General features: G+C 40.6%; 1 long non-coding RNA gene across 1 annotated transcript; it reads left to right on the forward strand.

Moving 5' to 3' along the window:
- Positions 1-13,699: 13,699 nt before the first annotated feature.
- Positions 13,700-14,400, forward strand: LOC123977514. Its single transcript, XR_006826698.1, has 3 exons — positions 13,700-13,832; positions 13,916-13,984; positions 14,085-14,400. It is a non-coding gene; the product is annotated as an uncharacterized LOC123977514 (long non-coding RNA).
- Positions 14,401-24,670: the final 10,270 nt, after the last annotated feature.

The following is a 24,670-nucleotide window of genomic DNA, read 5'->3' on the forward strand; positions in this document are numbered from 1 at the left end:
GGCTACAATCGTATTTGATGACAGCGTGCTGCACAGCGCATATATTCTCTCAGCATCTCCTCTCGCCCCGTCGCTCTCTCTCTCTCTCTCTCTCTCTCTCTCTCTCTCTCTCTCGGCACAGTTACGCTGTCATTCTGTGGGAAAAACTGTATTTACATACAATTGGGATTCATGTTGATAAATACGCCTATGGGTGGGCAGGAGGGTGAGTGTGAGCAAGCATTCTCAATGTGACAACCCTGTCCATTATTCAGTGACTGGTAGGCTACCTTATCTGCCTTTTTGCTATCTTGGTTATTAAGTAATATATTCCACCGTGTTGTCCCTCTTTAGATGGCCTGCATTACAACAACATGGGGCGCAGTGTCAAAGATGCGCTTTTTGTAGTCCATCTTCAGAACATTGTAGTTTCATCATGGCAGGTCACGTCAGTAAAATCCGCCGTCGCATAATTACGTCGCTTAGAAAAGAGCAGTCGGATTCTCTTAGACCCGCTGTCCTCTTTTCCTAAGTCCTTACGGATTCTCCTTCACATCTTTCCTTGACCTCATGACGTTTTCCATCGAGGTCAAGGAAAGGTGGTTAGGAAAGGAGATTTTTTTGACTTTTCAGATGCAGCCCATGATTCATCAGACCAGGCCACCTTCTTCATCGCTCCATGGTCCAGTTCTGATGCTTTCAGCAGTGGACAGACATGCAGCCCCGTACTCAACAAACTGTGATACTGTGAGTTCTGACACCTATCAAACCACTTGGGCCAGCCTTCTTCCCCGCATGCACCAGTGAGCCATCCATGACCCTGTAACCGGTTAAGCTTTTCTTTCCTCTGACCACTTTTGAGAGGTACAGACCACTGCAGACCAGGAACTCCATACAAGAGCTGCAGTTTTGGAGATAGTCTGTGTGAGTTTTAGTCATCACAATTTGGCTCTTGTCAAAGTCCAATCCTTACGTCCTGCTTCCAGTGTTGGGCAGTAGTGTTGCTACAAGTAGCGCCGTTACTAGTTTAACTACATTTCTCAGTAGCTTGGTGGTAGCGTCGCTAATTTCTTAATCAAATAGCTTTTCAGTAGCGAAGCTATTTTATTAACCGAGTAGTGCGGTATCTTCCACACACGCTACATTTTCTCCAAGCATTTCTGAAGGATCAGTAAGTGACACCACCGCCACACACGGACCTGTAGGTGCAGCCGGCAGAAGCGCTTCTGTGTGACGGTGACATCACGTACTGATCCTTGGGCTAATGTCTGCGACTTTGCTGCAGTTTAGTTGAGTTTAGTTTCTATTGTGATAGTTATTGTAACACCTCTTGTGAGAAGGATCAGGGTCCAGCCTGGACACCTCTTCCTCTAGTGAGGAGGAAACTTTGATATGTAGTGGCAGAAACATGTTGAGATGAGATCTCTCTATCTCTCTTTCTCTCTCTCTCTCTCTCGCCTATTGGCATGAATGTTTAGGTTGTTTAGGTTGCAATGTTGCCAGAGCACAAATTCACATATAAACAATAAAAAAATATATAATTAATAAACAATTAAATGACATTATAAAAACTAAAGAAAGAGGAATAAAAACACATTATAGGCCTATGTTACATTAAAAATATGTCTTGCTTTTTGACAAGCAGTATAATTTTTAAAGGAACAATTATTAAAATAGCAAACTATTATTAATGATAATAATGTGACAATTAAGTAACTTTATACAAACAACAATGGTTCTGTGTTTGTTGCATGAGGAAATACATTTAGCTGCAATGATATGGCAGTAAGAAGGAGAGTTTCTGTGTGTCTGATTTAGCTCTCCCTCTCGCATACACACACTGTTTGGAGCAGGTTTTTAGTCTTTTTTCTGTTGCTACTGTGGAATGAAGTTAGTTCAATATAAACTAGGCCTATACTACGTGTGTGTGTGTGTGTGTGTGTTTGTGTGTGTGTGTGTGTGTGTGCGTCACTAGATCTAACTATAAAATATTGAGAGGTGCCATGGTAACAAGACTGTTAGTGCATATGTACCCACTGCTAGTAGCTACCTGAAGACTAGGGAAGAGTGTTTTAGCTAGGCAGTTAGAGTGACGGGCTCCGAATCTGGTTGGTTGTGCATTTGGCTAGCTGTATATTCCTGTTGCTGTGCATAACTGTATTTTTGCTGTGCGTAATCGGAGGGTTTTTGTTTGGTTATGGCAGGGGTTGAAGATTTTTTGAAAGCCCCATTGGAGGAGGTTTTAGATCAGTGTAGTCGAGAACAGCTGTTGAAAATTGCAGCGCATTTTCGAATGGATGTGGGTGATAAGCGAATGAAAGAGAACATGAAATCTATTTTGAAAGATAACTTGTTTGAGGATGGAGTTTTCAGGCACTGTGCATCCTTTTGAGTCTACCTCTGGTGTTGGTTTAAATCCTGGCTTAACTTTTGAGCAGCAAAAAGAATTGCTTTTGCTAGAGCACAGTAGGTTGCAGCAGCAAATGGAAAGGGACAAGTGGATGGTTGAGAAAATGAGACAGAACTTAAAACACTTGAGCTAGAACAGTATAAGCTAAGTCTGATTTGTGATGGTAGGATCACAGCTGACTCGGTTTGGAATGTTGCTCCTGTGTTCTCAGAGTTGTCGTCACGGATTGATGTGGCTGGCAATTTGAGTTTTGTTCCAATGTTTTGTGAGAACGATCCAGACACTTTCTTTTCATTGTTTGAGCGTGTAGCAGACAGAAGGAATTGGCCTGATTCACAGTGTACACTGTTGTTGCAATGTGTGCTAACCGGTAAGGCTCAAGAAGCTTACTGTTCCCTTCCGGTAAGTGAAAGCCAAAGTTATTCTTCAGTTAAAGCTGCTGTTTTGAAAGCATATGAGTTGGTACCTGAAGCTTATAGACAAAGGTTCAGAACTTGGGAAAAGTCAGGTAAGCAGACGCACATGGTGTTTGCCAGGGAGTTGGTAACTCACTTTAATCGGTGGAGTATGGCTCTTGAAATTAAGACATTTGACTTTAATGATTTTGGAACAGTTTAAAATGTCTCTGATGAGCAATGTTGCCACCTACATTAATGAGAGGAAGGTTAAAATGGCTGCAGAGGCTGCTGCACTTGCAGACGAGTGTGTTTTGACACACAAAGTTGCCTGTGACACTGGTGTCAAGGTGAATTCTTGGAAGTGTCTGGATGACTGGACTGGTAGGTCCGAACAGTTGTTGGGAGAACAGTCTGCTGCTGATGTGTGTAACTACTGTAAGGAAAAAGGGCACTGGAAAGCCGAATGTCCTGCTATAAGAGCTAAGGTTAAGCGTAATGTGCATGTGATATCTACTGCTCTGGCTGCGTCCATTCAAACTGTGCCGGGTTCTGCTTTGTCTTGTGGCCAGGTAGATGTGAAGGCTAAGCTTTCAGATTACCTACCATTTGTATCAAATGGCTTTGTCATTGATGGGGAGTTCTGTAAGGGTGCCAGTTAAGATTTTGAGGGATACTGGTTCCTTGGATTCATTTGTTTTGGCCTCAACATTGCCGATCTCTCAGGAAAGTGATACTGGGGAGTTTGTCTCGGTCCGTGGTATGGGTTTGCAGGTGTTCCCAGGTCGTCTGCATAAATTGTTGCTGGACTGATTTCGTCAAGGGTGAGGTTAAGATGGCTGTGCGCCCTGCGCTGCCGATTAAGGGAAAAAGTGTCATTCTAGGGAATGATCTGGCTGGTAGTCGCGTTTGAGATTCCTTCCTTGTTTGTAACCTCACCCTCTCTTTCAGAACCATCTGGATGTGTTCAGTCATACCCCATGTTCTCCACAGCTACTGGTGGTGAGTGGTCTACAACCAGAGCAGCACGAACATCTGAGTTCCATAAACCTCACAAGAAATTGAAACACTGGTACAAGTCTGAACGTCGCAAGATTCCTCCACAAGACCAAAATGAAACACTGCTAACACAGGCTATTGTGAAGCCTTGTTATGCACACGGGTTTGTTAGCAAAGTTGTGCACTAGTGCCGGTATTTGGGGTCTGCCGCTGGGTTTAGAGCCTCATGCTTTTAATGTGTTTGTGTTTCCAACCTGTTGGTCTTCCATTTCCTCTTAGCTTCCCTTCAAGCTCTTAAAGTTGCTTCTCCAGTTGAGGGCGGTGCGGACTGGCCTTGGAGAGACCAATGTGGTATCAGTTTCAGTATTTTTGATAAGGGCAAAATTTGTTAAATGTTTATGGTTAAATTGGTGTTTTCCGGCCGGGGTTCCGGTGGGACCCTGTTTTTTTTATGGGGGGGTGTGACGGCCCCTCTGCAGGGTTCATACAGCTGTTGGTGTGCTTTCAGGTCTCCAGGGCTGCAGACCTGGTTAGCCGGGTAATCAGTGGCATGGCCCAGTGTGCCCCATGCATATAAGCCAAAGCAGCACTCAGTCTTGGGTTGGACCTCCTCATCTCATGGCTACCTTTGTTTGTTTGATTTCTTGTCTTTGTTTTTACAGCACAACATCCATGCAGCACATATTCACTCATCCACTCCCTAAACTACTGACTTTACAGATTCTTCCTACTCATTGGTTTCGCTTACTTTCTTAATAAATTACTTTGTTATTTTGTCTACCCGTGTGTCTCCCGTTTTTGTCCAGTCCATGAGCCGGGCTGTGACATGACAAACAACCCTTATGCTCATATTTATGCCTACCGGCAATTTAGAGTGACTAATTAATCCGCATGTCTTTGGACTATGGGACGAAGCCGGACACAACCGCAGAAAAGTCACGTGGACACGGGGAGAACATGCAAACTCAAAACAGCATACTGTACACACACTTAAACCCTGCTTAGAATTAGTATGCAGTATGGAATTGGGACCTGGCCTGTTTTATAAACTATACTGTGTATTTTAAATGTTGTGAGGGACTTTATTACTCAAACAATATTGTAAACTGCACTCGTTAAAAAGTTAATGTGTGTTCTCTTTGAGTTTCTGAATGTCTTTGGAGGTTCATCCACTGAGACATTTCTCTGGATACAGCATTCTTTTGCAGCTGACAGGAGTATTTCATACCTACACCTGTAACACTGTATACGCATTAGACACCCTTTCCTGACACAATACATACATATATATTTTGACACAGGATGATAAATCTGCTGCATTTCGAGATTTTCACAGAATTCTGTTGCAGCTTCGCTACAGAAATGTTAAAAACAAGTGTTCTTTCAACATGAAAATTTTGATTTCCAGTTCACCCCTTTGAAGAATGTAAAGACATTTTGGTCCCATTTGATCCCAGAAAGCCAACAGAAGAAACTTGCACTGCCTTTGATTTTGAATCAATATGTAGTGTCAGAAATGTCAAACTGTATGATTTTCAGTGAAATAACAAGTGTGGTACTATAAATGGGTACAAATAAATCAGAGGCTGAAACGAAAGCTTCAACCCAAGATTAATGTTGGTTGAAAACAGTCAATGCTGCCCCACAGGTCTTCACAAGGACTTTATTAAAAGGGTATAGTGCAGCATAGTATTTTATTTTGATACCGTATCTGGGACAAATGCCAGTTTACACCATGGAAAAGGCTTTACAGAAGGTCGGGAGCCATATCCTTTATTTATAGAGTAGGTTTACAAGCAAGGTCAATATCCCCAATTTTATAGACACATGATGAATTTGCGCGGGGGAGGCAGAAGTGGCCAGAAGAAAACGGTTACTGCAAGTTTAAATAAACACAGCCATGCCAGCAGCTCTGTAAGACCAGAGGTGGAAAGTAACGAATTACAGTTACTCGCGTTACTGTAATTGAGTGTGTACTTTTTTAGTTTTTATAATCTGTAATTTTACTTTTTACTTAAGTATGTTTTGAAGTATTGTTCTTCGCTACATTTTAAATGTAAAAAGCCTGTTTGTGCGTGGCTCAAAGAAAGGACTGACTATGACTCTTGCTGCGGAGAGTCCCCCGCTGCAGTGTCACATGGATCATGCGTAACACAGGAGCATCGGACTTCATCTAGCCAGAGGAAACGATTACAGACCGTCCGCAGCAAGAGGTAGTGGACAGGGCCAGGGAGAGGAGGTCGCGGAGGGGGCAGTCGCGCTGTGGACGGTGATTGTACCCTCCCTCTGAAGTTCGACACTTCTGTTTTACGCATTATCCATGATTATACGGAAGATTTAGAAACCAATGGCAAAAATAGCATGACATGTCTTATTAAGAAGAGCCAAGCTCCCCTGTAGTTCGCACCCTGCTTGTATCAAGAGTAGTTGGTAAAAGAAGTTTTTAATAGTTTAATAAGAGGCTTTGCTCAAATTAGCCAAAAGACATCGGTGCATTAGCAACCTGCTGGTAACTACTTAATTATGCTTAGACCTATGTTAATACAAAATGTATTATGCTCTCGCCTATAAAGTCCTATTAAAATGACCACCTGTTAGAATGTAGCCTAAACGGGGATATGACTTCATATACAGTCCAGTGTTTCCCATTTTCCCAGCCCAGTGTGGCCCGCCAGTCTAATCTGTTTCACCACAATTTCATTATGAAGCAAAAACATTCACAAAACTTCTCATAATAACATAAAAGGTCCATTTCTTTGTTAAAGTATCTGTCAAACAAACTAAAATGTGGCTTTGTGCCCCTTGTGTGCAAAAAAATGCGATTTAATTAAATAAGTATAGTAAATATAAAATAGCATAGTAATAGTAAAAGTTATTTTATGAGGTTAAAAAAGTAACGTTTACTCTGAGTAAATTTTAAATTAGATTTTTACACAAGTTACTTCACTTGTACTTAATTAAAAAGTCATCATTGTAACAGTACTTTTACTTAGGTACAATAATCCTACTTCCTGTAAGGCTGGACTTATGCACAGCTTCTAGTGTCTTGCGCTAACATGGATGATATGTATAGGCTATTGAAATGGTTACAATGTTGGTTCATCTTGGTTTAGCATGTTAGCATGCTAACATTTGCTAATTAGCTTTACATTAAACACAAAGTGCAGCTGAGGCAGTCGGTTTGAAGATATTGGACAAAATGAAAGGTTGACCTGATGATGGTACTAGATAGTCACAAAAGTTATTACAGGTCATCTTCTGGGTACCATGAATGTCTCTACTAAATTACATGAACACCATCAAGAAGATATTTCAGTGAAACGGTGAAAACTTTGACCTCTTTCATATTCATCCTCTTGGTCAGCACAAAATGTAATCACAATCATTCAAATGGTTCTGATATTTCAGTCTGAATCAAAGCTGGTTATGGGAATTGTTTGCAACTTTCTCTAAGGTAAAACATGAACATTGATTCTCAGTTTATGGTTACTATCTTTTAGGTATATTGTGTGGTATCACACTATTGTAAATTAAAAGATTATTTTAATCTAATACTGCAAAGGAATGTATTTGTAATCGATTTTCAAAATCAACAGCTGCCGCCTAATAACATGCAGGTAATTCAGAGTGATTAAATTGGCACCCCCATCGTTTCTCTCCCTCCTTCATCGTCCTCCTCCTCCATCCTCTCTGTAGTGACAGGATTTGTAACGTCAGTCTCGGTGCTGAAAGAAGCGCCGTGCCTGCCTCCTGTGTGTGTGTGTGTGTGTGTGTGTGTGTGTGTGTGTGTGTGTGTGCGTGGTTGGCTGGAGGAGTTACCACGAAGCTCCTGCAGACAGACATTTTATGATCCACCGTGCTTCCCATAATCTGTCAGATTAAACCAGCCCTCTGGGTGAGACAGACCACTTTTGCGCTCCTGCATCTCAAGCCTCCTCGGGCGCCTAAACATCACCATTTTCTCTGCTTCTTTCAGTCATTATTTATTGAAATCCTCAACCAACGCCGATTTTTCTTCCCTCTTCTTCGTTGAAATAACAGCCGGACCCGCCTGCCGCGGAGAAAGGCGAATTTCTGCGTCTCCGGCTGACAATTTCACGCAAATTTGCCGGCTGGCGGAAAGGGTCAACTACCTGTTAGCTTCTCTCCAGACTGCGGGATTATGCGGGCTCTGCTGCGCATCTGACACCCAGGCAAAGGGACTGAGTGTCGCTTCATTTTCATTTAGCGTATTTGAAATGCTGCATACCTACTGACCTACTTTGTCCAAGTTGGGGGTAAAACCAACGCAGGAGAGGAAGCGGCGCAGGTTCTTTTCATAAGAAGATGGAGATGATGTGGAAACAGTGGTGACCCTGTGGGGAAACTTCCAGTAAAACGCAGGAGAGTGAAGGAGGGGAAAGGAAGAACAGACCGCGTGCTGAAGAGCCAGAGGGGTGCGTGAGTGTGCGCGGAGACAGAGAAGGTTATGACCGCGTCTCCTCACCTGGACCTCGGGCTGCTGCTGCTGCTGCTGCTGCTGGCCTGCTGGCAAACACCGGGGATGGTCGGAGCAAGTAAGTCTGTGTGTGTGTGTTGGTGTTTCACTGTCAATGTTAATACAAAAAATATTATGCATGTAATGATGCATGTTTTGTACCTGGTTGTGATGTATTTGTGTGTGTGTGTGTGTGTGTGTGTGTGTGTAAAAGGTGCGTTATTGGCATCAAATACAAGCTCTTTCATTCTGAAAGCAAATTCAATAAACCAACTAAAATGACAGAACTAAGCATGAGAGAACATTCAAGATTACATTGTAAAAACACAATATTTATTATGAAATTGCACCATGCTTCTGTGTAAATTTATTTGTCTCTCCAACAACCTCACTCAAAAATAAGGTATAAGCATGCCTGATGGAAAGAGGAATTATCCTTTCTGTGTAAAATTAGCAGCAATAACAGAACAAATAGGCAATAACACCAGTATGATGGTAGGTCAGGTGTTTCTAAGGGGATGACACTGTGACTTCATCACTTCAAGATACTTGCTCTTTCTATGATGAGTGTGTTTTTGTTGTTATTGACCATCTAATTCTTTTTTCTCCAGCAAACAAAATTAGACAATAAAATATACTGCATTTTGGACAAAAAAATCCTAATTTTCAGTGTTCATGGTGCAAGTTGCTTGATCTTTTTCTTTGTGTATAGTCATTTTTATTTCTTGGTTTTCATCAGAAAATATGTATAAAAAATATATATATATAAAGCATAGGCATGAAAAATTACAATGTATATTGTCTCTTGGGGAAAAAAGGACAAAATTATGTTTCTCAGTGCAAACATCTCCTATCTGTGTATTTTTCTTTGCATTGATTAATTTTACCCCAACACCTGCTGTGGTCCAGCCAGTACAAACTCGTCATGTGCAGGCAAACATTGCTCAAAACTAGATAACGCTATTTTAAATTCTAGGAGGGATGCCGACATTTCCAAAGAAACTAAACGTGTCAGGCTGAATCTTGGAGAAACCTGTATAAAACTATAAAAAAACACACCCATGTGTCTTGGGTTTGAGTATTTCCCTCAGTGTAAGCATCATCATACTGTATAGCTTCAATGAAGAGTTAGATTAGCTGATGTATATGTGAGACTCTAAAACGGTGGGGAATAAGATCCTTTTAACAAACTTAAAGCCAAACTTAAAGCCACTTAAAGCAACAAAAGAGTATCTGTATGTTGCACACTGTGTTAAAATAGGAAGGTGCTTCATCCAGGTACATGACAGCAGCACAGCCTTACATTAACGTGTTGCTTCAGCTGTTTGATTTGGGGTGAGTGGGGGGATTCAACTAGACAAACAGCTGTTGTTAAACTGTCTACCCCCTAATTGAATGTCTATCAGGGAACTGAAATTTCACAGCAATCTTTGACTTTACTCTCTCTGACCTGTTTAATTAGCTGTAGTAGGGATGCACAGGCACTGAAATCACCCAAACCACAAGTCAGAGTCCTGCTCTCTTTGGCTCTTTACCTTCATACAAGGTTAAAATCAAAGCTGCCTTCAGCAAACAAAACCAAATTGACGTGCTTCCCCTTAGCTGATTACCAAGAGGGAAGTAATCTGCATTTATGAGGCCCTGTATTGATTTGGCCAATGAATTGTGCCTTTTATGTTTCTCCCACATGGCCCTCACCTTCTCCTCTCATGACATAAACATCTCATCTTCACAGGAGCTCATCAACCACGCTGCATGCTGCTGAGGATTTTCATTCATGAAAAACAACCTGTTCAGCATTAGCATCAACATAAATCAGTACAAAATGTTACCGATGACAGGAAGAAAAGATTTATGCACACATAAATAATATCCAATATTTGAGGATGCAAAGATGGAAAATGTGGGTAGTTGAATGTTCAGGTCCATTTAGTAGCTGTTCTGGAGCTTTCGGTTGCACCACAGGTGTTTGCTCCAGTTGTCATGTCAAGATAGTACATTTAAAACGTGTAAAACATACAAGAATAAAAGTTCAGTTTCAACTTTTTAAGCCATTAGATTTAGTTAAAAGGCTCAGATCATCCATTTAAACACCTAAAATTCTAGCTTTTGTGTGTTTCAGTGGTGTGTTTTTGTTATTTCTTGGGGCATTTTATTCCTCCTTTATATAGCATTAGTGGAAAGAGGACATGAAATGAGAGAGAGAGCTGTAACAAAGACCCGTGGCTGAATTTTGGACCAGTTATTTTGCTGATATTGAATTATATTATATGAGCTTGACCCTGAAGTCACACGTGCCCTTAGTGTTTCTTTTGACAAATCAAAGACTTTTAAAATCTTGGAGTTGAGTGTGTTGAGTGTGTTCAGTCGGTAGGGATTTTCAGTACCTACCAACTGAAAATTAGGTTTTAGGGCTCAGGCGATGTAAGATGTGTGTCACAACATCTGCACTGGTATTTTCAGGTCAAGCATGAAACTCCATGCTCAAGAAGATACATTTTTGTCAGATCTGTTTGGACTGAGGCCAGACTGAGTTGTATTTTCTTGTGTTGTATCTCGCTGCTCCCAGATGGAAACCTTGGAAGTGGATGAAAAGCTGTTCAATGTCAGCCTAAAAATCCTACAAGGGTTTTTGGAAAAGAACTCAAAGAATGAAGCTGAACCTTTTGCAGCACGATAGGGATCATAAAAATGCACCAACTGCGGCCACAGGAGTTCTTATTTAAATAGGAGCAAGGTAAAGTGCTTCCTTATTCATGCAAGGAAGAGTCTCAGTCTGCACTGCTCTGCTCATTGTTGGTTGTTATTTATTCTCTTTGCTCACTCTGATCTTCCCTGGTAACCTGACGATTTCAATGATTCCTGTATCTCATTTTTTTATTCTATCTGGGTTGTTTTAGTTTTGCATCATCACTGCCATGTTGCTGCTCAAACATTCAGCAGAACTCACTTTGATGGGTTCTTGTGAGACGTAACTCTTCCTGACCGGCAGAGGTCTAATTAAAATGCACAGTTAATTGCTGACATTTCCAGTCATTATCCAGTTCAAAAATGCTGTTGCATAATGTGGTCATTAACCAGAAAAGGATTAACAACATTTGGATGACAGAAAGTTGCACAAGAAATACAAATCTTATCTATCATATCATGTCTTACTTTTATATTATCATATTCGTGGTTATCTTTCTGAACAGGCCCAGGGGCCAGAGGTATCAGGGACCCCTGGGCCAGAGCTTTTCTAGCCCCTCTGTTTGAAGTGACAGTTAACATTTGTTGAATCAATCAACAATCAAACGACTACAGAGAGAGAGAAAATAAGTATTAACGGACTCAAAACGATTACAGAAAGACCTAAAATGACCACAGAGAGAAACATGCGGCCACTAAGAGATGCAAAATGACTGAAGAGAGAGAGAAAACGACCATAAAGAGGCACACCATGACCACAAAAAGACATCAAATAACAACAGAGACAAAATTACCTAAAAGAGAGATAAAAGGAGGGATTGGGGCCTTTAACATGTCTATGCTTATTGTCTCATTATCCGTCCATGATGATACTGTATCTTAATCATTATGTAAAGGTTGTTACTGTATCTCGAGGGTGCGAGCACAAACACACACACGTTTGTTCCTTGACCTTATTGTAACCTGAACCCTAATACCAAGTCTTAACCCTCAAAAGTGGGGACCTCAAATTTTGTCCCCGTAGTGACACGAGTCCCTATCAGTAAGTGTGCATTCAGATTGAAGTCCCCACCGGGTTATAAAAGCCTGAAGCACACACACACAAACAGAGTGGTGGGAAGCCATTAGCCAGATTAGACTGCATGAGTCTATTAGCAAACTGTTACTTTACTGTGATTTACTGTTAGCTGTCGGGGCTGAGTCGTACGTCACAGACTACTCCAGGAGAAATTATTTAAACAACGGCTGTCACGAGGCTTGTTGTTGTTTATGACAGACACAGTCATTGTAGTGTTGTAAGGGGCTTCAGAGAAACAAGAAATGTAAGCTTGGTGGAAGCATTTATCCGTCATGTATACTACAATATGAGAAGGATCAGACCACTGGGTGCGTGCGTGGTGCGTATGCATCCATGTTTTTCCTGAACTTCTGAGGACCAAATAAGAACAGAAAGATGAGGGAAAACCTCAATACCTTTTGTCATGAATGCTTCTGTGCCCACAATAAAAACGTTCTTAGACTGTTTCTGAAGGAACACAGACTCAAAACAACAGTTTAGGTTCAGCTATAATTTCTCACCAGAGGTCCAGGAGAGCCAGTTTCCAGCAAAGAGCGTATATGAAGTTTAATGCAGATGTATTTATCTGAGCTTTAACTTTTATCTTACACATGTCACATGTGAGTGGTTCACACTGTTTCCATTGCTGCGTAAACCTGTCAACACTTTTTAACTGTAAAAAGTGTAACAAATGTAAATTTTCCCAGTTTAGGGTAAAGAAGAAGAACAGACAGGGATTGGCCACCTGGCAATTCTGGCATATGCCAGAGGGGCCGGACTATTTGTTTTGGGGTGGGCTGGTCAGATTGATATTAATATCAGTGTTTCCCACACATCAGCTCTACTTGGGCAGCCATTGAGGTATATTAAGGACTGCCCAAAATATTTGGCGACCCATTTAAGCATTTTGCAGAGAAACACTCAGAGAAACGATCCTCACAATATTTCACAAGCACGGACCAGGTAAAGCAACAGTGAACACTTTGGTGCAGGTGCAACTGGGTACAATGTTGGTTTCGGCTTCGATTGGCTTCCTCATTAACAAGCCTCCTCCACGCACCCACGGCTGAAAACGGTATCGCGGGTGAAAATCGCGAGTGCTGTGTCATTTCGGCCACTTCATAAAACAGCCCACTGCTGATGGAGAAAGTCAAGAGGGCTGACAAATACAGGGAGAGAGAAAAAGAAAGAGGTAGGGCAAGCCGCTGTGTTTGCAGCAGAGGTGTATGCTCCTTGCTTGTGTGGAAATATTAGAAGTGAAGGCAAGGAGAGCAGAATTAAGTAGGCTAGTGAGTAATGTTTTTATTCATGTGTATTCCAATGTTGACAGCAGTGTGTGAGAAAACATTTTTCTGCAATGTTAAAATCGGCTACTGTGTTCATGGACGTTGCTGGAATTGGTACAGATAGGGACTCCCAGTCTTCTTGTAGGCTGAATGAAAATGCTTTGAGAAAGGTTTACTTGCACAATAAGAAACATGCAATGCATTTTGAATACAGAAGAAACAAATGTGCATTTGTGGCAAGTTGAGGGTTTTTCTCACTCCCGCCACTATATGGCACTGCACTGGTGCTCTGACAACCGGATGCCACTGCCGTGGTCTATAAGTACAGGTGATGATGCACCTGTGTCAGTCTCTTTCTTACCTGGGTTGGGCGTCTCGGCTGTTGGCGATGGTGATCCGGCGTTGTGGTGTGCTGATGCGAGTGCTGTCACAGCTGTTATGGCCTGCAGCGCAACAGTTTAGCTGGTGGTTAATACCCCTAAACCTGCGGAGTCACCGGTCGGCGTTCTGTATGCACGCGACATTGCTCTCGGTCCGTGTGGTAAGTGTGCTGTCTGCTTGCATGCCAATGGAACTGTCTGCTGTGTGTGGTTAGTAAACACAATGCTCCCTTGATTGTTTTAGAGCGAATCGTTTGCTGTGTCTCGATCTGGCCTGTGGCTGATTATGTGTGTGCGCTGTGGAACCGTGGGGGTATGTATGCATGTCTCTTGTATTGAATCCCATTTGATTGAATATATACCATGCGAATTATAATATAATATAATGGTGCTAAATCTTCCCCTCCCTCCAGTGATCTGCTGCACTGCTGCCTCGGCGGGGGTTTGAACGGAGGCTCGGTGTGTCTTTTTCGTGCCTCAGCTTTGGGTGTCGCTCTCTCTCCCCCTGTGGGATTGCCCTCTGCCTGGTCGGCCCAGTTCCGGCTCCGTCTTGGCTCTAAGCGGGCTTGCCGGTTTTAGCATTTCTTTGTTGGTTGGGTGTAGTTATTGTATATTTAGTTATACATTTGGCATTTTGTTTGATTTGCACGTTTTGATTCATTTTTAGTGTGTTTTGCTTTATCCTTTTAGCCACTGTATTTTAAATAGTATATTGTATTTTAAATTATTAGGCCCATACTTTAATTTTATCCAGTAATGGCATGCCTTCTTCATCGGTATATGTAGTTGGTATGTTTTTTTTTGTTTTTTTTTGTCAAGTTACTTTTGGTTTGGTTGTTTCTAATTAGTATTTTGTTAGTAAAATTATTTGTTTAAATGTGAAACACTCTCTGCCCTGGCCTTATTTCATGCAAACCTGTGTGACCTATCTCTTAATATTATTTCCTAGGGTGAAATTCCCCATGTGGCATTGTTGGCAACTTATTTAAGTTGTTATTACGTATTTAAATAGAATCTCACCCTCGTCCTGCTACACATTGTCCAAGAAAGTTAAGAAATTAGGAGTTTAATGCTCAAAATCTTCTGGGGGAGGACCCCCCAGATCCCCCACTCATACATTTTATCATCGAATATTTCTTTAAAATAGTGTTAAAATATCTTCTCGTCTTATTCTAATGACCAAAGTCTTTCATCTCACCCCTAATCTCAGACTTTGTCACCAACTCTTTACAACACAAAGTGAAGCCCTTGCTGTTACATACAGTAGGCCTACTGCTTATATTATCTCACCATCTCTATACAAATGTAGACTAAGTAGTGAATGTGTGTTTGTGGGGATGCGTGGTAAGGTCGGCTGGCGTGGCTACAGTGCCAGGGCTGAATTTTTTGGCCCAGTCCGCCCCAGAGAACAGATGTTATCTCCTAAACATTATGTTTATATTCTACTTAAAATTTCTAATGAAGTGGAAGGATAATATGGTTTAATCTGAGTTTCCACTCTTGTCTTGTTTGCTGAACCTATAGATGATGCACTTTTATCACTGTAAGCTTCAGCTGTGACATCTTGTGAAAATGTTGTTAGATAACTGAGTATTCAAGAGTATTAAACCTGCAGTGCAGAACATTTTGCCAACTTAATTACAAAGACTGTCAGTGCATGCTCATGATGTATGCCTGCTTGCCCCAGGCTCATGAGACATTTCCACAGTACCAGCACAACAATCCATGATTTAGGTCAATGTAATAGCTACATAGCTTACTGACATCCCTACACAAGTGGTTTTTGGTATTTGTCCTTGCCGTCCATTGCCTACTTTTTTTGACTGTAACCCTTTATTTTTTTATCTAGAACATCAAAAATTTTCTTGTCTTAAGTTTTTCCGCCTTAGGCTCTGCCATACTTCTAGTTGCTGTAGCCTACTCCATTGCCCTGATTGCTCCATAGGCATACATATAGAGAGACAGTTGTGTCATCTCATTTTACTGTAATTTCAGTTCAAGTGGCTTGACAGGCATGCATACATACGATGCAACATTGCCAAATCATAACACCAACTATATAATCATAATGCACATAAATAAACAATAAGAAATTCTCAATAACAAACATTTTGTCCAACAGTGGATCGTGGAGCTCCCTACATGGCTCTGGGTTGCTCCCCCGCTTCATCTCTGGAAAAACCAGTCATTGCTGGCTGGTGTAAAATGCATCATTAGTGGTGCGCCAGTGCAGGAATGTAACCACAGATACCAGATGTAAAAGCTTTAGTATACTGTGAATACACAGAGAATTACCTGGCTGTGATAGCCTTAATCAGTATGGTGTGAGCTTGTTTGGCGATGGCTTGGATGTAATGGACGCTCATTTATATGTAAAATTATAGACTTGGAAAGAGGCTTAATGCATCCTGAAATCTTAAAAAAAAAATGTAAATGGGCATAAATAATTGGACAAACCAGCCAAAAACATGACGTACAAACGAGGACATTCAAAAATTGTGTGTGCACGCTCTTACATCCACCTGGACTGCTATATTTCATCATTTAATCAATATCCACATTCTACTCCTCCTCCTACTGTTTTCCCTCCGCCCTCTCTCCATCACTTGCTTTTTTCCCGCTACCTTTCCCACCATAATTGATCTTTTTTCCTCCCGCTCTGTCCATCCATCTCACTTTGCCCTTCGTCTGTCTTTTCTCTCAAAACCGAAAAGACTGAAAATTCACTTGCCATCTCTTGATATCTGCCTGAGATAATTGCTTTCTCTTCATCTTTTATTTTTTGCTCTGACTCATTCATCCCTTGTTCTGTCATATTCCTCTGTCATCCTCTCTCTCTCTCTCTCTCTCTCTCTCTCTCTCTCATATCTCCATCTCTTTTCCTCTGTCTTCCTGACTCTATCTAAGCCTCCCCTTTCATCTCCTGTCCTGGTGTATATAAGGTAATTGCAGAAGTCTATTCACCGTGTGTGCACTCCATCGCAGCCCTGGCAGATGAAAGCGGCGGGGATTTAGCAGCCGTAACGTGATGGGACTTCAGGGGAATCTTGGCTGTCATTGGCAGAGACAAGGGAACACAGCTTTTCATGTGTTTTTCTCTGTGGAGCGTGTGTAGGTGGAGGATGGGTTTTTTCGGCATGTTTTTACTATATGTGCTTATGTTTGTTTTTTGGATGTACTCTATTCTCTTCCCTTCATAAAGGAAAATTGCCTCCTTAAAATCCTCCTAAACGTCCTCCTGTGGTATAATGTGTAAATACGTTATATTCAGCCCGCCCTCACCAGAAAAACGGCCGTATTTATGCAGCAGCTCATTACAACGCATATTTACGTTTTTGGGGGGGGGGGCTTTTTGCAACCTCTAGTGGCAGAAGAAGTCAGGTGATGTAGTATAAAGAACGACAAAGTCTGTGTAAGGAGGGTGGTGGGATGGATGGATCAGTGAAGTGAACTTACATACTTATGTCACATGATGTATGTCATGTATTTGAACCTTACAAAGCCCGTTTCCACAAACTCCAGCCACTGTCAGGCTCGTGGCACAGGACATTAAGGAGGGACAGAAACACCTCACTCCTTACTGACCACTACCTGATCCCACATACACACAATGTGCAATACCACAAACTTACCTCCAGTAGGTGCAATATATAACATGCAATAAGTATTCAGTACACCTGTTGCTGGACTGGTACTTTTCATGTAAGTCATTTTGGGACACATGTCAATCGACCTATTTTGTCATTTAGATATGAGTGTGTGTCGCAAAACTTTGCTACACTTTTGTTTTTCATCTGTTTTTTCCGGCTTTATTGCCGAAACACGTGTTCTATGACAGAAATACAGTCATTGGAAAAGGAAGACAGGGTTTTTGGATTAAAGAGCAGCGGACCATGATCCACCCAGCCCAAACAACTGGAGCAGGCACCAAGGCGTGTGCAGTGACCGCCCAGAGGAGAGGAAAGATAGCTGGGATTGGAGTCATGTTGGCCCAGTTTGGACTAAAGGCTGCTTGTAAAGGTCTGGACAAAGTGGTACTCATGTTGGCGAAGCAACGGAAATCAGAGACTGTTGTATCCACATCTTCACAGAGGCTGTGTTCGAAATGGGTTAAACTCCTGTCTCAGAAGGTGGATAGCGAGGCATCCAGTGCTGTTCCAAATGGCTCGAACGATCTCTTCCTGTCGGAAGATGCCTTCAAACTGCCCCCGTAACGCCCAGTTTTGAAAGCAGCATCGATGGTGCTTGATGCTGCCTATTACCCATAAACCAGCGCTGCTGCTGCCATGGTAGCTTTCAAAAACTGGTCAACATGGCAGACAAACACGTCAAATTTGTATACAAATATACTATTTTTAAACGTTTTTAGAAGTTTTCTCGCTTTGATTTTTGAAAAGCTAGCGAGAACTAAACACTGAACTATCGTATTAGCCCATGACTGTAACCAAAAAAGTTTTTCAGTATGATTTCTGAGGCGTCTGTTAGGCATTTGGCTATAGCTGATGCTAAGGCTAGAGGCGGTGTGCTGACGTCACATGTTGCCTTAAGCGCTGCCCAAGAAGGCTGTTCGAAATCAATGTAAACAGAGATGGCTTCACTTGAAAGTTATGCCTTCTGAGGCAGCTGTCTTTTACGGTAGCAAGGCAGCGAGGCAACTGCCTTCCGTTTTGAACACAGCCATAGACCTGCTCCATCAACTACCAGGATCTAGCACTTGGTGGTCCATGTTCAGAACTGTCAGTGCAAGACTCTGGCAATATGAAAGGAGACAGACTCTGTGTTTTACATCGATGATGCTTGGTGCTCAAGATGGACTCTGTGAACCTAATTTTAGACTTTTTAATGTGAAGATGAAACCATATTATCGTCTTGTTGCTGCTGTTTACATTTTCCCCAGAGGCAAATAAAAAAATGCCCTGCAGAATGCTCTGGGTGTATACGTGTATGTATATAGCCTTTGTATATGTAATCAGCAATCTGATTGGTTCATAGTAGTGATATAATGAGCGTATACAATGGGTATGACGTCGAATTCCTTCGCACAGATCTGTATCACTCCGCCACGAACAGGGTTTGAGTTATAATCCGAGCTTCATGGGGTTCTCACGCCCCATTTACACCTGGTATTAAAATGCGATCTGATACAGATCTGATAGGCTACAGATCGCATTTTACCAGCGGAGATAAATAAATAAATAAATAAAATAATGAGAGAGTGAGTGAGAGAGAGAGAGTGAGAGACAGAGCTTATTACGTGATTCAACATTTCCCTCTCTCACACACGAAAACGCACACACAGCAGTCCACTACTTGCCCCAGATGTCTGTGATATTCCAACAAAGTTTAACTTTCAACAGCCTGTTTAAAAGACTATTGCTCATATAGCATAGGGGCTACAGAGAAACAAGAACTGTAAGTGGCTGCACAACAAACGGCAACGTGCAAATAGATACAAATAAATAGTTCTAATAATTCTTGCCTTTGATGTATGTTGCTTAGCACCCGTCATTTGTAGCCTACCAGCAGCCTGGTGGGACTACTTTTTGTATTCATAAAGAAATGTCTGTTGATGAAATAAAGTCAAATTGTAGTGCGTCTGTTAGCCTACCTTCTTTTTGCCATACTTGGTAACCGTTTTATAAAAGCAATAGCTCACTTCAGGCCAAACAACACCTCTTAACTGTGATATAATGAACGTATACCACGGCCTGTCGTGAGCTATTTCTTAAGTATAAAGCTCATTGTTTTATTTTATTTTATTTATTTTACGTTACCATATATTAATACACATAATCCATCTACAATCTATCTACAATATCTTATCTGTTAAGTTCTGTGTGTGTAGCATGATGAGACTACAGACTTGCGTTTCATTATTTTGGTGAACTGGAACACCGAATGTGAGCCAAGCTTTATCACCCAACACCAGCCGACATCAAAATGTATTCAGAAAGAATGTGAAGCACATGTTGCCATTGGGTCAGTACTGTTGAATACTGAAACCAGCCATGCTTTAAATAAATGCAGGAGCCTGCGTTGGTGAACAGTCTGTTGAATTAGGAGTCCATTGTAAGATGTGAGAACTACATGCAGCAATTCATTTATAATAGATTTTACAACTCTGAAAAGTTATTAGTTGTTGCAACAATGATCAGGTAAACAGTAAAAATATAGCTTTCACAGCCAGTGTACACACTGTAAAGATGTTAGCTGCGAGCTAGCAACCTATGCCTAATCATGTGTTTGTGCGAGTGCGTGTGACAGCAAAGCCTCTGACTGATCTCAGACCTCACCAGGAATAGATTTTTCTTTAGATGTTCATAAAGCCTCTGCAACATTTTTAACTTGCATGGTTGCACGTTCACCTCACTTTGTGCAACAAAGTGAATCTCTGTTTATCCATCGCATCTTCTATTGACTTTGTATGCACCTTTAAAATTCTCTTCACATTCAGTCTTAACACACCGTGATTGGTCTTATAGCTGAATGGGAGTAAGTCCCTGCAGCCAAGCTTGTGGAAAGTCCTCACAGAAGAGTGGAGGCTGTTAAAACAATATACTAATGCCTAAAGTTTCAGAATAAGGTGTTCAACAATCTCATATGGGTTTAATGTTTGGGTGTCAACATACTTTTAATCTCAGAAAACGCCCCCCCTCTTGCTATGCTTTCATTTACTCTGCCTACACACGCTGAGGGCAACAAGTTCATAATCCTTCCCTGTGCACTGCCAAACAGCATTCTGGGAAATACAGGAAGCCACAAACTGAGGCAGACAAGGCAGACTGAATGAACTTGATGCACTCTCACATATTACAGTGTTGGTGGATTTTCCTTTCAGTGACTCTGGACCAGTTTTGGCAGGCAGGTCAGCATGTCCTACAAGGAGCAGAGGTTGTAGCTTGCATAATTCGCTGTGGTTAGCTTGTTAGCGTGAGATAGAGCTTGACATTTATGGCCATACTCCACAGAGCCTGAATGGATGCTTTCAGTTAGATTATTTTTTAGTCTGCCTCCAGAGTAATTTTTTGTTTTGGTTGATGCTGCTCCAAACAAGATGCCATTGGATTCAGGAGTTCTTTGTAGACCAAAGGACATGTAAATCATGTCCTTTGGTCATCATGTAAATCAATAGAACATAAGGCAAGAAAACCCCACTATGAAGTGTGGCAGTTATAATAACGTAATGAATACTTCATTAAAATAAAGGAAAAGAAAAGATTGAAGACAGGTCAATTTCAAAAAATGGAACCAATAGAATTCCACATGTTAAGGGACTAAAAATATAGTACAGAGGTGGTACAACTTGTTCCACGATTAATATGGTGGTTAACTATTAGCTAAGTCAACACTGGTGTAATGATGAATTAATATATTAATGGAATAATAATGTTTGTGATTGCCACCACCTTAGAAGTAGGATTAGAATTTTTTTAATATTCCGGCTTCCACTCTGTTTTCGAATAACAAGACACTAAATAAAATTGAACTTGAATCATAATGCAGGCCTACTTTGTATGATATAGGCCTATTCAACTTTTAAAAAACTCTTAACATGCAGACATAAGTGAAGGAGGAAATGACATGCACACACATGGGTAATTTGTGTAGCCCAACCCTCTGACCTTCCTGAGTCCCTGAGTCAGCTGTTAACGCTTGAACACCTTTTGGAATTGAGAGTAGCCTACTGAAGACTAGTTATTGAGTAGAGAGGTTGAGGTTAGTAGTTAGCTAAAGGTAAGGCAATGGTAGAAATAGAGAGCTAAACTGATGGGGAAACAGTTAGCTAAATGATGTCCTAAAAGTAATGGCAGTTGAAATTGTTAGCCAAATCTATCGGATTAATAAATGGATTAACAATTTAAAGTGTTAAAGTAATGGATAAACAGTTGAAATGGTTAGCTTAAAGTAACCTAATGGATAAACAGTGGAAATTGTTAGCTAAAAATTGGCTAAACGTAATGAATGAACAGCTGAAATGATTAGCTTAAAGTAACCTAATGGATAAATAGAAATAGCTAAACCAGATCAGAGAAATGGTTGAAAGACTTTGCTAAACATATTAAACTGTTAAAATGGCTAACTTAAAGTCATGAATAAATGGTTACAATGTCCAGCTCAAGACAAGGAGACAATTAATGCTGAACAGTACAACCAACACTCAGTTGGTGTATTTGGTTTGATGAAATGGGGGGGGGGGTCTTGTATAAACGTTTAAAGCTGTTTTACCAGTTTTATCCTCTTTTTAAAAACTTTTAAGAAATATGCACAATACCTCCAATATCCTTATTATTTTCATTTATTTCACAAAACATGTAGATAAACATGTAGACTCCAAATTCAGTGTGACTTTAATTTGCCATAATGCAAAACCTCATCATTTTAATCCATTTACATTCTTTATCCTCCTCAGTCCTTTTTTAGCCTTGATGCCCTAATTGGCTGCTGTGCAGACTCCTTCCCATCTCATGGTGTTTTTATAAACCACATGCACACATAGAAACACACACACACAAGGACACGCATGCTGTTCCAGTGGGCACATATTAATTGCCTTCTGCAGCCAGAGAAATTGATGAGGAATATGGAGTGCTATTCTTGTCCTGCACTAAAGAAGACGAAGTTGGAGTGGATGAAAGGAACTCATCAATAGCTCCTTGTGCACAGTAAAAATCTGGTTATAGATTTCATTATAAATCATCAGTAAGAGGAAAGTCATGGATGGATGCCTGCTCATCTCTTTCCTGCTTATTTCTGTCTGTCTCTTGCCTTATTCTTTTTCTGGGTTATATGTCATTAGGTAAATGTTTTTTGTTTTGTTTTGTCTCTTTTTTTCTGTCTCTCCTTGTGTCTGTATTTTTTAATCTTTTGGACCTTCTTTCTTTCTCCCATTCTTATTTTTCCTTTTTTCTTTCTGTTTTATTTTTGTCTCATTTTGTCAATATTTTTTCTCTTTTTTTTCAGTCTCTTTCTTTCTGTATTGTCTTTATTTATTTATTGGTCTGTATTTTTTTTCTTTCTATCTTTTTTTTAGTCTTTTTTATGTCTTGTCTCATTTAATGTTTTTCTGTCTTTATTTTTCTTCTTTCTTGCTGTCTTTCTGTCATATTTTGTCATATTTTCTGCCTCATTGCCTTTCTTTCTGGTTTTCTGTTTCTTTCTGTCTTTTTTCATTGTCTTTCTTTCCAATTGTTTAGCTTTTGTGAAAAAGGGTCATATCTACAGTTCTCCTCTTTCTCTGCACTCTTAGAAAGGATGTGTTAAAAATTACACAAACTGTGTTAAATTCTTACACATCAATGGGTGAGTTTTGGGACAACCGTTGTTGGTTTAATTTTGACACATTCACTGTGTTAATGATTTTAACACAGTGAATGTGTCAGGAAGGTGAACACAAAAATGTGTAAACATGTGTAATATTAACACATAATGTGCTGTCCATGGCTACACACATTGTGTAGAAAGAAACAAACCTAAAACCCTACACAAAAAGTGTTAATTTGACACGAAATGAGTTAATGAAAACAGAACAAACTATTTATGACTCCAACGCATTTAATATCAATACATTTATTACGTATTGGCAAAAAGATCCACAGAATTGAACCTACACCAGATTAACAGAAATATATAGCTGCAAACACAACTATACAATTTCATAGAATAGAATTTCAGCAGTAAAACAAATCTGACAGGACAGATATTTTCCAATTTCATTGGGCAACATGACACATAACCACACCTACATCATTGCACTTATTTCAAAACTATGTATCTTGGATTGATGTAGATCTGATCATCTAAAAAATGTGTCTGAATATCTAGGGGTCGGGAATCTGACACACCAGAAGGAATTTTAACAAGTTTGTACTCCTCCATCTTTTCCACAGCATATGAGTAAAAGTGATCATCAAAATATTTAACATTAACTATCCTTAAAAAAGTCAACAGTGTTTCTGTCCACCTTTGGGAATAAATGAACAACTTCTCCAAAGATTGGTTCCTTTTCTGAACTAGCTGACAACATCAGAATGCTCCCTGTTCTGTATGTATGTCCACCTACACCAACTGTGTTTGACACATAAACCGTCTCTGTTGCCTCTTCTGCAAAGGAGCTCAGTTCTTCACTTATTTGGTCACCATGTTTCAAAGAATGAACAACAATAGGATATGCATTTGGTACAGATATCTGAACATTTAGTGGGTCCCCAAATTTCCAACAATACATTTGTTGCACCTGGTTTTTATAAGCCAGAGTTTTTGATATATTCCTGAAATTGCACACAGCATGTGCTTGCCGTTTGAGGGGATTATGCTTTGCTTCAAACCTCATACACCAAAGTTTTGACAAAGGTCCAAATTGAATCAACATAGTTGGATAATGTGTCATGAAATGGTGTTTTGGGATGAGGTGTCGATCAGGATAAAGTTCTTTGAACAACTTATGATGATCTATGATAAGCTGTTTCAGGAACACTGCAAGACCTCTGGTTACAACAGGAGCAAATATAATGCTACATATCTCTCGTAACAAAATGAACAACTGCCAGTGCAGACTTTCAGGACTGACAATGTCCACCAAAAGAAGAGGCAAGTTTTGTATGAGACACCACATCTGTGCTGCTGTTTGTTTGATGGCTGTCTCAGATTTCAGGTTAAGGATTACACTTGGTTTGTTTTTTGTGTTTGAATACCCATAGTCATAGCTGGCTATCCTTTCATTCAGCTGTTCCAGGCACAACAGCTTTTCTTCAAAAATGTAGTGTCGAAGTAAAAGTTTTACTTCCAAAGGTGCAACACCCTCCAGCACATCATGCATTATGTCAACCCCTACATTTTCAGTTACATGAAAGTATTCCAAAGTATTCAAGCACGAGTCTTGTTTGATTCCTGTAACAGTGACGTCATTCAACACAACATGCTGCTGGTAATTGTGTCTGTCTCTCTTTTCAAGATCATCTTCATTGAACACACTTTGTGAAGTTGTTTTATCAACAAGGCA

Source organism: Micropterus dolomieu, linkage group LG01, assembly GCF_021292245.1.
Source record: "Micropterus dolomieu isolate WLL.071019.BEF.003 ecotype Adirondacks linkage group LG01, ASM2129224v1, whole genome shotgun sequence".
NCBI classification, from domain to species: Eukaryota; Metazoa; Chordata; class Actinopteri; order Centrarchiformes; family Centrarchidae; genus Micropterus; species Micropterus dolomieu.